General features: G+C 46.4%; 1 protein-coding gene across 3 annotated transcripts in view; it reads right to left on the minus strand.

Moving 5' to 3' along the window:
• Positions 1 to 16,266, minus strand: part of LRCH4 (leucine rich repeats and calponin homology domain containing 4) — a 1,212,507-nt gene that overhangs the window by 159,526 nt on the left and 1,036,715 nt on the right. The window lies entirely within an intron of this gene.

Raw genomic sequence — 16,266 nt, forward strand, 5'->3', positions numbered from 1 at the left:
ACAACTTCTGTAAATGTTAGTGAAACACAGTACTTGGTTAACACTTAGTATTTCTCTTTTAATAAGATTAGGAATCAGAGTAGGCATCTTCGTCAGAATGACTTCACAGCACTTCTACCTCCACTTCAACAACTTCAACTCCTACAAATGTTTACCATGAGGACATACTCCTTTGCCTCATAGTGCTCCACTTCATTTGTGCTACTGAAGTCTTGCATCTACTGACACCCAAATACACTACCACAGCCTTCAGTACTTTGTGACACCACTACAGCTTCAGTACTTTGTATCTTCAAACAGATTTTTGTTCTGACCATATTCACTTTCAAGTACTTCAACACTGTCAAATAGGCAAGGCACTCCTCTGAATATCCCTTTCAAAAGGGGCAGCCTCTTTGCATCTCTTGTCTGTCTGCAACCGACAACCTATAATTGCCATTGGACACACTTCTCTTTTCCATCTACAGTCTTTTGCAATGTAGATTATATCAACTTCAAATAATATTTATAAGTAGCAGGATTCTCTTCGTCAACTTTGCCTTTATCCCTTTGCCAACTGTTACGCAGGATAATTACCCAGAAGCGTTGGTGCCACTGTCTTGGCTTTAGGTAATACTTGCACGCTTGCATCTTGGGCAATACTGAATTTCTATTGGGTTTACAGTATTGTTTAAACTGCGTTTTGGCACTGGGAAAGGCTAATTTTAGTCCTTATTGTTTTTTATTTGCGATTTTGGTTGTAATAAGACAACCTTACACAGCATTGAATATACTTTCATTTTAAACATAAAACATTTCAAATCAGTGCATAAACATTAAAAAAATATATCAAAACTTATGAATCAACCGATTAAAATTCATCAAACACAATACAAAAACACAAATCTCATACTAATTGAGAAGTTCTACTCCACTTACAAATACTCACTACCAATAGAGTAGTTTAGCTCGTCAAATTAGGTGGATACCCATCTAACTTTTAAAAGGACCTTCATATGAGTCAATATAAACCAAACAGAACAGTTGCCGCCCCTTTTAGATAATAGACCTCCTTAATGCTAGGTATAATACAGTTGTTGGTGTAGATGCTATTTATGAACCAGTGAGGCATCTATGACCTTTGTAGTATCCATCAATTTGTTTAATCGCCCCAGATCTTTCTCAATCAGGTTCACAAGTCTCACTATTGCTAGCATGATAGAGTTAGACTGGCCCCACATAAATACTAGAATTCGAGACAGAAAAAGCTCCCAAACAGCAGAACCTTTGCTGGTCAAAGGGGGTACAATACATAAGCAAGTGTTCCAAGGTTTCACACTCCCCCACCATAAAACAAAACCGACAGCAGTTCCACTGCCCCATCTCCTTATAACCTGTCCAGTTACCAATACGAGATCCCGTGTGAATAAGATCGAGGCGGAATCTCATGCATGTCCTCCTAGCGTGGTGGTCAGGAAAACACACTAGGTATGGTAGGCGGGGCTATACGGCCTGCCTAAATTTAGCATAGGTGCGAAATGAGGAGTAGCCTGAGATTAAGTCAGCGTTACAGGCCCATGCATTCCTAAAAAATCTGGCTTTAACTTTCCGCAGAGAATCGATTAAGTCCTGTTGCGTCATATTCAAGGATCTCAATATCACTGACATATGTGATTTAAATTCAACCATAGAGGCAGGATGGTCCGCAATTAGCATTAGATCAAAGTCTTCTTACAGAGAATTAACTGGAGGCAAGATCATTTTGCTAAGTGAGTTTAACCTACACCAGTCATATTTGTCTGCCAAAGGATAAAGTCCCAGTTCGTGTAGAAGAATTGGGTTGAGCAAATAACCGGGAAGACCTAAGACCCTTTTCCAAAGTTTGCCTTGGAGGAGATTTAAAAAAGGCCCCAGACAAACAAGCGTCCAAAGTGTAAAGTAAGATAGGTTCTACTTTCATGGTGTATTAATGAAGCAAGGGCAATAGCGAGTATCTACAATACCTGGAAAAGATGATCCTCATCTGGGCAGCCAGCTGGTTAAGCTTAAATTCCAAAACTAGTCGCCACTTGCCGACAGACATACCATTAGTACGTAATCTCTTCCCTCCTCATGATTGGGTGTGAGTTTACCACATACTTAAATCTCAAATTTTTCTTCTTGGGAGAGAAAGCTATTATGTGAGATTTATCAGAATTGATAGTCAAGTTGTTATGGGTGCAATACTCATGGAAAATGTTTAGTTTGTTTTGAAGCCCGAAGGGTACTTTGTCGAATAGGATGACGTTGTTGGCAAATGCTAACCAATGGAGACGCAGCTTGCCCAAAGATACCGGGAAGGTGTTTGTTCCCTTCCATATTTGGTCGACATCAGCCAGGTATAAATTAAAAAGTACCGTGGCCAAATTGCACCTTGCTTCACGCCAATTTTCGTCGGGATGCTGTCAGATAACAAGCCCTCTGAGTTGATGCACACCCTATACGAAGTGTTTTGATGGAGAGCTGCTATTAACGCCACCAGCTCTGAAGGGATACCATAGGACAACATCTTCTGCCAGAGCCGGTTGCGTAATACGCTATCAAATTCCGCTGATAGATCTAAAGATGCCATGTAAATCGAACCATTTGGCTGAGCACGTGATAACAATAAGTGGGCAAGAATTGATGCATTAAGCTGTGTGCCCGTAGCTCTGCGGAAACCAACCTGGGCTTTTGAAAGAATACTGTGGGCATTCACGTACGACTCCAATTCACACAAGACCACCCGTGCAAAGATTTTTGCTGAAGTGTCAATTAAGGCTATTGGCCTAAAGTTTAGCGGGTTGTTTAAAACACCCTTTTTGTGAATTAGGATGACAATTGCCGTAAGCCAGGAGGGAGGAATTGTCCCAGTTTGGTATATTAGCCGATAGCGTGAAAGCAAATACCTAGCCCAAAACTGGGGGTCATCCTTAAATACGCATGGCGGCAGCCCATCAGGCCCAGCCGCTTTTGAAAATTTCAGTTGAGAAATTGCCCAAGCAATGTCCTTGAGTTCCCATGGACATACAGGGGGAAACCTCAGCTGTAAATTAATTGACTCTGAACTTTTATGTGGGTCCGGCAGCTTGCATTTCTGAAGGAAAAATATATTCCATTCAGGGCCAGAAATGGTGGCCACCATACGCTTATCCACCTTACCAAAGGGGTTTCGTAGAATAGCCCATTGATCCCTCGTGTTTTTCCTACAGAGCAGATCAATCATCTGTTGGTTGGCACGATTGTAAGCGGCATAGCGCAACAGCTTTAGCTTTGACCTGAAGTGGGCAACTATGAAGTTTTTTTCTTTTTTCAAGTTTGCCGGTGAAAAGAGGGCACCTCTTAATTTCCGAAGCTCAGCATTTTTTTGGAGTTTTAGTTTGGAATTCTCTGCCTCATGTGGGTGTGCAATTTTTTGGAGGCTATTTTCGAGGCATTCCTTGGATAGGCTCACCAGATGTGTGCAAATCATCTTCAGATTTAAATCATGGATTTTTTCCATGTTTCGCAATGCTAGGTGCTCATCGTGAATCACCAAGAGATCCCGATTTACACAAAACACCATTTTGCGACAGGTACTAGGATGCCATCTAACAGACAAAATAGACCTGTCGCTTTCCACCGTGACGGCAGAATCCACGATTTCATATGCATCAAACCTCAGATGTAGGTGAGTGCTCAGCATTTGATGGTCACGCAACCCCACACTCAACACTGTGATGCGGTTGAGCAGACCAGAACATAACACTGATGCAAACATGTAATCGATGAGAGAAGATGAGGTCCCACGCTTCCAAGAGATTTTAGTGGTTTGCGTGGCAAATTGGATGTGATAGATGCCCAATGCTTCGAAAAAACTCACCCATCGATTACCTCTTCGAAAGGCTTGAGATGCATATGGGGAGGAACAATCGGAAGGTCGGATGGTGCCTCCCAATTCCAAGTATGAATTCAGGTCACCCCCAATTATAATTTCATGGTCGGGACAAAGAAGAGCCGCAGGGCCCAATATTCGATTCAAATCCTCTAGGGTCATATCCAGTGAAACAGCACTCGGATTCCAATAAATAGAGAGCAAAAGCAAAGACTGAATTTTACAATTGGTGAAAGACAACTCCACCAATATACATAACTCAGTTTTTTCCAAAGTGCGTGAGGCTACCTTCAGGGCTTTATTGATAAGTATAGCATTGCCACCAGAAGGACGTCCCGAACAAAATCGTCGTGCGGGGGTGCTGTGGCATGTGTACCCATCAAACACGAGAGCCTCCAACGCCATTGTTTCCTGCAACAGTAAAATGTCGGGCCTCTGGTGTATGTTGACCCGCCTATGCCATGCCTTAAGATTACTCACACCACAGCAGTTCCAGGATGCGATAGCAATCCCGTCGAGTTATGATTACAACGTTGGAGGTTTCATGGCTGTTGCCACCTTAATCAGGGGCTCGAGCCATGACAGGCCACTTAGTGCCTGTGTGAGTGAGGCAAGTTGCAGGGTTAGTTGATTAGCATGGGACCCAAAAGGAGCCGCTGCCAAGCCTTCTACTCGTACAGTTGGAAATGGCATGACAAAGTCTAGAAAAACCCAGGCGCGCTCCATATCCCCAAAGAGGCAAAGAGTAAGGCCCAGTAATTCGAAATCGTCCGTAAAGTCCAAAATCCGTTTGGTTATTATCTGTGATTGGACTCTAGACAGCACTCTGTGATTGTTATGGTTGGCACGCTTTACCCAATCCAGGCCCTTTGGTGATACGATGGAATCTGAAAAAATGAATTCATCAAAAAGGACCTGTTGATCCTGGCAGGGCCATTTATGTCTGGGTTACTGATCCATCCAAGTATTAGTTTCATCTCCTTGGGGGTTTCCAAAAAAGGCAACGCGTCAAGGTTCTTCCGTGCCGAATCTTCGTCACAGGAAACAATACAAGGCGGTACCACGAGCGCCTGCACATTCTCTGAAGTGGGAACAATAGCATCCTTCACTTCATTCCACTGAGTGACAGATTCCTGCCCTGCTGGGTCGATTGCCTGGCCCTCAGGTTTTGGTGGCAAAGTCGTTATCTCATTGGGCAATTTTGCATTAGTTGGAGTTTTTATTTCAACAATGGCTCGCGTAGCCACTTTCTTGCTTTCAATGTTAGGAAAAAAGCAATGCAGTTGGGGTTGAGACTTGGCTGATGCAACCCTGGGGAAACAGGTAGCAGACACCTGCACGTTGCCACCTTGTAGGGCTTTAATCTGAAGGTGTTTTTTTACCTTCCTCGTTCAAGTCACGAAGATCCAGGGCCAGGTCATCCTGGCTATTCCCTATGCTGGAAGTCAGTGCTGGAATGGCTTCTATATAATGCTGTGGGCCCAGGACCCTAGTCGCTTTTTTCACCACTTGCTTCTGGGAAGCCTCCGCAAGGTTTAGGCGTTTTTGAGCTCTCAGGAAGGACTTCTTCGCCTTACGAGACGTGAAGTGCCTTCCGTCTTGCTCAGCCGGAGACACCTCTGGCTCACACGGCAGCGGCGGAACGACAGAATCTAAGCAGGTCTGGCTGTCAATGATATCTGTCAATGCAGAGGGGCTGTCAGGTGTGTGTACGGCCCTTGTAATGGGCTCCATTCCTCCAGCTGAGTGGTCGGGGTCTTGCAGGGGTTGCGACTTCGCAGCCAACTTAAACAGTATGTTTGCAACCTGAAGGAGACGATCATGATGAAGTTTAGCAACTTCCAGCAGATCTATGTCCTCGCCGTTGGCATGGTCCACCCCAGCGTTATATTCCCCTTGTAACACCTGCGAATACGATCTTTGTGGCAGGTAGGCGTTTGGGTGCCCATTTTCCGTCTGTGAGCCTTGCGACCATGAAAGAGGCAACGGAGAAGCGTATGTTGGTAGAGCTACAGCATTTGCCAGCATTTTTTCAAATTGTGCAAAGTAAAATGCTTTTGAATGCTCTTCCGAAAAAATAAATCCTTCCAGTCTAGCCATCTTTTCTTTCATAAAGGCTAAGGAGCCTTCCATTTCCCTTAGGGAGCAGTGGGTGAGCTCGTGTCCCTTGTCCAAGAGGTTAAGTATTCGTGAGAGGACAGGAAAATTGAAGGAGTCATTAGAGAAAGAGCCAGAAAGAGAGACCTCTGGAGTTGAAGATGACTGCGCCTCCTCTTTAGATGGAGGGAGGCAAGCTTCATCATTTTCGCAGGGTAAAGACCTCCAATACATGGGGGGGAGGGAGAGTTCCCAGAGGGGTCTACATAAGCACCATGGGCGGAGTTAAGTTCAGAGGCCACCCCACCTCCCGCTCCCCTCGCTGGGGTGGATGGCAGGTCTCTTCCAAAGTTGCAGGATTTTATACAACCTAATTCGTCAGGTAGATGGAAATTAACTTGTTCACGAAAAGGAAAAGACCTGGACCGGGTGATGAGGGGCCCAAAGAGAGCCGCACCCTTTTGCCCAATTCACTCATAATAGTAAGTGCTAACATTGATGTATCCGATACATGAGGGAAACCCTCATGCACTTGCCTAGGGGTGCAATTGATGTCATGCACATGGGCAAGATAACAAACCATGTCCCCATCATTTTCATTAGCTTCTTAGACAGAAAAGGTAGGGAGCTTTGCAACCGAGGGGGAGGCTGTTGACAGAGGCTCCAAACACACGGCTAGGTCCTCCGTTTTGGTGGCATCGAGGGCACCTTCTTGAGCCGAACCGGAAGCTTCCACATCAAACGAGGTAGGCATTGATAGTAATGACTTTTTGTGGGAAGGTAAAGGAGGAGAAGTATTGGACAGTTTGGACTCCCCTGACTTCCCAGAAGCTTTTGAAGAAGTAGCAGACTTAGAACTGCTTCTCAAGGCGCGGCTCATAATCTGCACTTGGAGCGGGCACCGACCAACACAAACTATAAGGAGTGTACCTTTGCTGGGTTTAATGCCGGGGCAGCAAGCCGACTTCAACTGAGACCTAGTGCTACTACTCAAAACGGGACTACCAACCCCTCTCGCCTGCGCAGTACTAAAGTCCTATATATAAAAGTCAAAAAGAAAATGAAAATCAAAACAGAACAAGGATCCTAAGAGAAAATACAAAGAAAAGGAGAGAGGGAAAAATAGCTAAGGACTCCACAGTAAGCAGAATTGTTGTTTGAACTAAACAGTGTTAGCAGCTACCCATACCAGACATCATAACAGTACAAGACATCAGAGAGTTTTTTACAGTTGAAAGAACGTTTTCTCAGTTTTAAGTATCCCAATTACAACACACGTGTCCTCACAAAACGCTGTCTTTTTTGAGAATAGGAACCAGTACACCGTGAAACACCAGTGAGCCCCTATCACTGAAGGATCAAAAGGCGTGACGCCCGCAGTCTACTGAGGCAATAAGGGGATGCTTGGGCGTTTCATCCGGCGCTCAGCCCAAGTCTTCCGTCACCCCCAGATACAATTTCCTATGTTGCCCAACACCCTAAATCAGCTTTACCAACAGTTTTCCTGTCCTACCGCTCAGTCCTGGTGACCGATCCCCAATCAGGCAAAGAACCGTATCCAGGGTCGTCAATGCACACTCCAGTATAGAGCACTAGATAACCAATATGTTGTTAGCATTCAAAGCCCACCACTGCTAATAATCACGTGTGATAAAAGGCTAACAGGCATAACATGAGGGCCCTAATAACCCAGGGGCTTTCCACCCTTGATGCTTGCAGACCACGTGGGTTAAAACCGTGGAGCCCAACGGCCTGCCCCGTGAACAGCAAACAGTGCTTAGCTGCTGCTTCGCAGTGCAGGTGTGCTGGGCTGTGGCTACTTGAAGGAGAGCGGGAGGCGTAACTCGGCAGGAGGGGCGAGGCCTCCTCTAACAGGAAACACCTTTGAAAATGGAGAAGGAGTGTTAGACACACGAAGTGCCCAGATGGTATACAGTCACCACACACCACACAACCCCAATGGCACAACCTCAGTGGGCTTTAGCGGAAACAACACAAGGGGCACACAATCACCTCCTCAGAGTCAGGCAAGTCGATGTCACTGACTAAGACGTCCTCCGCAAAAGAAATCGATGGAGGAGCACCAAGGCTGCTCCGGCAAGTAAGGGCTGCAAGGCGGCGTCGGCAGCAGCAATTCCCAATAGTCCAAGAGCTGGGTGGCAGTAGTCAGTAGGCAGCAAACAGTGCTTAGCTGGTGCTTCACTATCAATGAAAGAGATTGGGCGATAATTAAGAGGACTTGATCTATCGCCCCTCTTATAGATCAGTATAATTGCGAAAGCCATGAAGGTGGTATCTTCCGAGCCAATAATACAGATTCAAACAAATTGAAAAAGATATTAGCCAACATTCCGTGGCCACTTCGAAAAGTGCATTTGATAGGCCATTTGGTCCTGCTGCTCTGAAATTAGAGGCTTTCCTAATCAGGCTCTCAATATCATCCATTGTCATAGTTAGATTCCACTCATGATCATTCCTAACACTCTTTATATTAGTCTCTGGTTACTAATATACTTCTTCAAAATGATCAATCCATTCACTTTCTGCATTCGGGCTGGACCGCAGGCAACTCTACGTTATTTGCATTGAATGTATCAGTTCCCAAAGATTTCAAGAGTCTTTTTTTGTTATTACTTCAAGCATCTGCCAGCCCTCTTTCTGTGCTATATATGCTTCATAACATCTTATCCAGTTTTTAAAGCGTTGCTTAAGACGTTTCTTACTGGCTAAACAGAGATGCACATTCTCGTCTCTCCTTTTTAATTCACATATTTCTTTTCTCAGCAATTTCTTTTTTGATTGCATCCATGTGTCAAAGGGCTGCGTACATCTACAGACACCGTACTTATTGCTCCTCGTCACCCTCTTGCACTTACTAAGGAAGGCATCAAAAGTAAAACTGGGACAAGTAAGCTGCACTTTCACGTTGTGGTAGATCGTCAAGAAACTGATACACTCGATCGCTGAGATTGTCGGTGTAATGGGGAAGCAATGAGTGGAGGTGTGGGGGGAATGCCGGGAAAACCTGGTATCTTCAGCATTGCTGGGGTACTGGTAAAGCTTGAATCTTCACATGATAATTGTCGGAGGGCCATAGGGTCCGAGACTCTCTTCCAAGAGAAAGCGCATAGGTGTTGATCTGTCGATTTAATTAGCTGGAATGCACGTGGGCACAGGCATTTGTTTTGTAAGGATGGCTCGCTGACATCATTGCTGGGCTCCGATATATTTATGCTACAGGAGACCTGGCTTGATACCCCTGTATATTTCGAAGGCTTTCATTTACATCATTTGTTTGCCAGTAAAGGCAATTGAGCGAGGCCCGTTGGAGTGCTCATTATTGGTGTCACTCAGAAGCTGTGCTCACCTGAAGTCTGGCGTACTCACGAGGTGGGGTCCGCTCTCGGGGTAGAGGTCACTTATACCATAGGTACTCCAAGATTTCTTCTGCTGGGTATTAACGTGCATTTACCCCCTCCCTCCAGCTTAGAAACCATCAACAGTTTCCTGCTAAAGTTAGAGGAGTGTTTGGCTGAGAACCGGAGAGTAATGGGAATGACTGATTAGTACTCTTGGGGGTGGGGAGTGGGAGATCTTAACGCAAGGTTGTTAAGGATTCTAATCTGGCGTCACACACCGGACCAGGACTCTTGCCCTTAGTCTAGGATGTAGCGCTCAATTAGAATGGACCATGAACCAGGCCGGTTGGTGGGAATGCAATATTTATTTATTTTAGATTCAAAGAAAAATGACACAATTTTAATATTGGGCAGAAATCAGCAATGGAGTGATAATTACAATGTAAAATGATGAAATCCACTTGGCTGACCTTCTACTAGAACATATCCAAAGCACAGATGAATAAGAGCAATTTTACTGTTCGGGTAGATAGCACCCACATTAAGATTTCCACCTGCAATGCTACCTCAAACCCCAATTAATCGACTTCTGAGAGGATAGAAAGGAGCAGCAAGGAGTCAGGGATACTAGGCAGCAAACAGAATTACAATCTAACCTTCCCTCACGAAATGGGATGCACCATTGAAAACCTTTGCTATTGGATAAATGACACTTGTAATAGGTAAATAATTTACAGGTACGGTTGAATAAATTAGATATGAGTTCTAACAAGTTCAGGGATGAAAGAACACTAGCAACTACAAGGCAAGGCATCAACAAAGGGCATACCGTTCAAAAATCAACTTGAAAGTAAGAATAACTGGATGAGATTTTCAATGTGAAAGGAAATTCGGTTTTGGGAAGATAAAAGCAGTTAACTGAGAAAATCGGTTTGGAAAGAAAAGTGACAAGTGCTACTACAACTATATCTTTGTAGCTAAATTATCAAGAAGATAACCTTGCCCATGAAACATGTTAAGCGGCCGTCTAAACCCCCTTCACGCCACGTGTCTCTCTGTGGAAATTAATTAATTTAATCCAAATATGACTAAGGACTTATGCAATGGACTAAGGGGATGGGAAAGAATGGCGCCAACACATGAAATTAAGAAACAGGATACAGAGAGGATTCAGACTACCTTAAACAAGTTATCAGGGTATGGATGGAATTATTTAGAGAGTGGAACTAGGACAAGGTATCAAGATAGGGTAGGCTATGTGTTGTTATGGGATGAGGAGAAACTCACAATCAGCACTGGAGTTTGGGATGTGGGGCAGCCAGGTGGGTTTCTGGACTCAAGGGATCTGGTCATGGCACCATGGCGGGAATCCCCTAGAAGAAAACAGCTGGGTCTGCTGGTCACGGCACAGCAGCATGCAGGTTGTGGGGCAAAAAGCCAGTCTGGTCACAGGATACACTCCAAAAGGGTACCACAGCTTTTCCCCCTTTCACCCTGAGTAAGTGGGATTTTGGTATGGGGTGGTGCTGCCTGAATTGGGTCAGCTATGCTCTGGCCTGGCAGTGGATCTGGAATCTGCAGAATGGCTATGGAATGTCTGGATATGCAGCAGCTGGTAAATTCAGAAGAGTGTGTCTCCCTTGTGTCTGTGAGCTTACCCCTTTTATAAGGCGGGTGACATCACAGGATTTACTGTGGGGCAGAACTAAGTTAGACCTGCCCCTAAGAACCGGATAGGTCAGCCTATGTCATGTCGCCTCCTCCCTGGAAGCAGATTGGGCTGGAGGAGAGGACTGAGTTTTATGTGGTGTGTTTTTATGATATACAGAGCCATCCCCCAGTCATTTTTGCCAAAAATCAGTTAGGCCATAAATTGCACATTTTTACAGTTGTGGCACTTTTGCAAACCACATAGGCAAATGACATATTCCACACAGAGCATGGCAGTCCAACTCCCAGGTTTGTACAACATTGTTTATATCCTTCTAATAATCCTTCACACTTTTTGGTGGGAAATATTTCACTTACAATTCTATAACTTTATATATGTGTACATATTATCAAAAGGCATGTTAGTATTGAATTTCAAAGTGGCACCATATACACTTTCCTCAGGATATACATCTTTCTGTCATTTCCGTCCCCAACATGCTAGTGAAGGCTACCACGTCTTAATTTAAAGCCACAAAAATTGCATTTAAACTGTAAAACTCTTGCATTACTGCACTGTCCAGTTGCAGCAATAACAGGCTTAAAGTTTATTAATTAAAATAGTCTTTTGAGCCAGAGGCCACCATTGTCTCCCAAATAGGGAGACCATTTCCAAGGCTGCTCTGGAGTTGGCTTTAAAGCTCCCCAGTTGAAGCTGAGGGGAGGTGTTACTTTCAATTTCACACCCCAGTGTCCTGGAACTCTATTGTAACAGGCTCAAGCCCAGCCACAAAGTCTGACGACCGCGTGAGATGCTTTCTCTTGATCCATTCATAGTTTCAAAGGGGCTGTACCCAGAAAGCAAATGTCATTTGAAGCCAGGGGGAGGAAAACCTGTTCTGTGGCTTCCCCAGTAAATGCACTTATTTACTTATTTATTTTTTTCTGAATCAGAAGCAAGCGTGTTGAAATAAAACATCCCATATATGTTTTCAAACAAAACCCCCTTCCATTTCTAGGCAAGGACAGGGCCTTATTCAACATTACGCTTTTAAAACAGACATTTTTCCTGTTAGCAAAAGCAACCCTTTTTACGCCTGGTGAATTTTCCTTTTCTGTCACCTCCCAATGCGGTTTTCTCTTCCATCTAGATTCTAAATGCCCTTGTCAGATTCCCTTCTACAGCAATCTGTTCAAGGCAAAGGTCCACTGATATTAACATAGGAACAGAGGAATAGGGCTTCTTTTTAAGAGTTCAGTCGTGATATGTTGTTGCAAAGGGAAGCCTTTTTCCCCGTACGGCTGGGAGTAAAGTGGTTTGTGATTTCACATATTTTTCCTGACACAGCCTGTCATTCAGTGAGAAATGCTTTCTTTTGCAGGAGCACCACCTGAATATGGCTGGGCATAGTTGGGTCTCACTGGATCAGAACTGTGTATTGTTGAACAGATGAAAAAAGACACCAGGCTCCATCATTTTACTGCCAAAATATTTCCTTTTTCATTTGGAAATTTTGAGCAAGCAGCACGGCTTTTTTAATTTTCTTCTTTAGTGCACATAAGGAAACACACTGGCAGCCTTTCTCGGTGTGTTCCCTGTTCCATCTTGCCCAATAAGTGCTTGGCAAAGACAGTGCAGCCATCATTTTTGTAGCTGCAAAACGCAGTTTTGGTGCAAGGGTATGGCACTCTGCAGAGCCAGCACCGCCATTCTGTTGGTAGCTGCTGAAGTGCAGATTGGTGATGGAAGGGAATTCTGCTGGGTGGTTAAATGTACCCCACAAATTCTCCTCCCTCCCGCCCAGCCCCCACGACTCTCCTGAGAATTCTTGTTGAGGGAGAGTAGGGCAAAGTGGGGTTCATCAGGTGGAGTCCTTCTTCCATCAGGGAGCGGTAAGCCACCATTCTCCTGTTGTCTTTCGTTGGAGTGTGGAGCAACTTCCACAGATCTTCGGTCTTTCTTTTCCGGGTCCCCAGGGAAGTCCTCCTTGGTAATCAGGAGCGGAATCAGTACTAATCTAATGGATGAATAAAGACAGGTTACAATATTTTCCCACCAACTGTCTTCCCGGAAGGTTGACAGCAGTGGGACACACATACCTCACGGTCATTCAAGCACTTCGACAATAACAACGAATAATTCCTTACAAGACAAAGATAAATTATAAGTTACTCACCGTACTGACTAACGTACTCTTAGTCCATAATCCCCTTTCCTCCATACTGTATGGGCGTCCCTTCTGAGGGACGGGAGACAGAACCTTTTTCACCAGAAAAAACCTTCTTCCCCTTTAAATTTATAGGCACGCAGGGGTGCGGCCCAGGGAGCAAGCGCTGCCCTGGCTCCGCCCTCTGGGCCACACCCAGTCCCCATTGACAATAGATTTAACATTGCCTAATGACACCAGTATTATTAGGGGGGGGAGATTGGTGGGACGTATGGAGCAAAGGGGACTATGGACTAAGAGTACGTTAGTCACTACAGTGAGTAATTCATAATTAGTCTTACGTCCCGTCCCCTTTCCTCCATACTTTATGAGCGATTACAACTGATTGTAGCCCCAGGGTGGAGAGGAGACCCTCCTTAAGCAAATAGGTTCTTGAGAACCGCCTGTCCGAAAGCTGCATCAGATCTAGAGCCGGCATCCAAACAGTAATGCTTGCAGAAAGCCGAGTGAGAGGCCCAAGTGGCCGCCCTGCTTATGACTTGCCAAGGGACATGGCGCTGGAATGCGATGGCCGTTGCCTTGGCCCTGACTGCGTGGGCATGCATGTTGGCCGGGAGCAGCTTGTGCTGGCCCTCATACGCTTCTTTGATGGCAGAGACCATCCAGCAGGATATGGAAGCCCTAGAGGCCCGATAGCCTGGTCTTGAGCCTCCGAAAGTGACAAACAAGGCAACCGATTTGCGGAAGCCCTTGGTCCTGTCCAAGTAGAATGTCAGGGCGCGCCTGACATCCAGGCAGTGCAGCACTCTCTGTGCTCTGTCCTTGGGATCGGTAAAAAATATAGGAAGGACCATTTCCTCATTCAAGTGGAAAGCAGACGGAACCTTGGCCAGAAATGCCGAGTGTGTCTGCAGGACTACTTTGTCCTTGTGAAAGGTAGTATATGGGTCAGAGGCGACCAGCGCCTGGATTTCGCTGACTCTACGAGCCGAGGTGAGGCTGACTAGTAAGGGCGTCTTGATGGTGACCAGCCTGATGTCCACAGACGCCACTGGCTCGAACAGTTTGTGCGCCAGGGCACCCCCAAGACTATGTTAAGGTCCCCCACTGGGTGCAGTCTCTTGACGGGCGGGTAGAGCCTTGCGAGTCCCATCAGATGTTTCTTGACGATAGGATTGGAGGAGATGTCTTCCTCAGAGTTCCTGTAAGCCCCAATGGCTGCGAGGTATGTGCAGCAGGTGTCCACCTGCACGCCTGAGTGGGCGAGGTGCGCTGAAAAGGAGAGCATGTCGTCCAAGGTGCACGCCAGGGGGGTCGATTCCCTTGGAGTCTGCCCAGTAGCAGAATCTGGTCCATTTGCTTTTGTACTGGGCCCTGGTAGCCTTGCTCCTGGTGCCCTGTATGATCTCCAGATTGGCCTGTGAGAGGCTGAGGTGCTGAAGCGTTACCTGCTCAGGTACCATGCTGTGAGGGCTAGTTTCCCTGGCGCAGGGTGGATGATTCTGCCCCCCCTGCTGTGCCAGGAGATGTGCTGGGCCCGTCAGGAGGTGAATTGGAGGCATTTCCGATAGACTGAGCAGCTCCTAAAACCATTGCCTGGCAGGCCACCATGGTGCTATTAGAATGATGAGGAGTTAGAAAGACTCCTTGATTTTGCAAATTACTCTGAAGCAGGGGCGTGGGCGGAAAGGCTTAGGCTTTCATGCCGGTCCACTGGAGGTGAAATGCGTCATCCAGAAAGCTGGGGCCCTGACCTTGCCAGGATGCAAACTGGGGACACTTCTTGTTGTGCCAGGTGGAAAAGAGATCCACCCTGGGGATGACCCCACCTGTTGAAGATCTCCTGAATAACGAAGTCATTTAGCTGCCACTCATAATTGTCCACTCCCAGCCTGCTGAGCCTGTCCGCTTCCAGATTGGATTCCCCTGGCGGTAGACTGGCGTGAGGTAAATGTCATTTTCTAGGGCCCACACCTACATGCTGATCGCCAGTCTGCACAGAGGAGGGAATCTGGTGCCTCCCTGCTTGTTGACTTAGTACATGATGGTCGAGTTGTCTGTCTGGATGAGGACAACCTTGCCCCTGAGAAGTGGTAGGAATGCCCTGAGCGCCAGCCAGATGGCGTTCAGTTCTAGCCAATTGATGTGGAATTCCTGCTCCTGTCAAGTCCAGGTGCTGTGGACAGAGATAGATTGTCCAGGGTGGCTCCCCAGGCCTCGAGCAAGAAATCAGTGGTGACGGTGGCCTGCGGAGTGGGCAGTCGGAAGGGCTTGCCCCTCCATAGGTTGCAGTCTCTGGACCACCAAGTTAGGTCTGGGTGGAGCGATGGAGGAACGTTGATCATCTCAGACTGAGAGCCCCGCTCCTGGTTCCATGAGGCCGCAAAGTGCAGCTGAATCCGAGTCAACCTTAGTCTGTGTGCGGAATGGTTAATAGGACCGCTGCCATTAGACCCAGGAGATGTTGGTACCACCATACCGAGGTCCATTCTCTGTTGAGGAAGTGGGTGGTGGCCCTCTTGATAGCTGAGATTTTGTCCTCCGAAGGAAATACCTTCTGGGAGCACGTGTCCCAGATGAGGCACAAAAATGTCAGTCTATGTGGGTTGCAGCTGCGACTTCTTGAGATTGAGCGAAAACCCCAGATCTTGCAGAGTGTTAATAAGGGCATGGGAAGAGCGGTGAACCGCTTCCGGAGATGTAGCCCTGACGAGCCAGTAATCGAGGTATGGGTAGATGTGGAGGCCCTGCGCTCCGAGGACGGCTGCCACTGCTTTCACAAGCCTGGTGAAGACCCTGGGGCCGAGTTGAGGCCAAACGGAAGGACCTTGTACTGAAAATGGTAGCCCATGATCCTGAACCGAAGGAAAGAACGATGGGGCTGCCGAATCGGGACGTGCAGGTACGTGTCCTTCAGGTCCAGGGAGCACATCCAGTCTCTTGAATTTTTGCAGGGGTAAGGAGAGGTTGAGGGTGGAAAAGCCCAGCACAACTCTCAGGCCCGCCTGGTTCTTCTTCTGAATGGCGAAAATCCTGAAGTAAAAGCCAAAGCCTGACTGGGAAGTTGGGACTTCTTCCACTGTCTGGCTCTCTATGAGCGACCAGATCTCCGTCAAAAGAG

The sequence above is a fragment of the Ambystoma mexicanum genome, chromosome 1p (genome assembly GCF_040938575.1).
Source record: "Ambystoma mexicanum isolate Mex_15411 chromosome 1p, UKY_AmexF1_1, whole genome shotgun sequence".
Taxonomy (NCBI): domain Eukaryota; kingdom Metazoa; phylum Chordata; class Amphibia; order Caudata; family Ambystomatidae; genus Ambystoma; species Ambystoma mexicanum.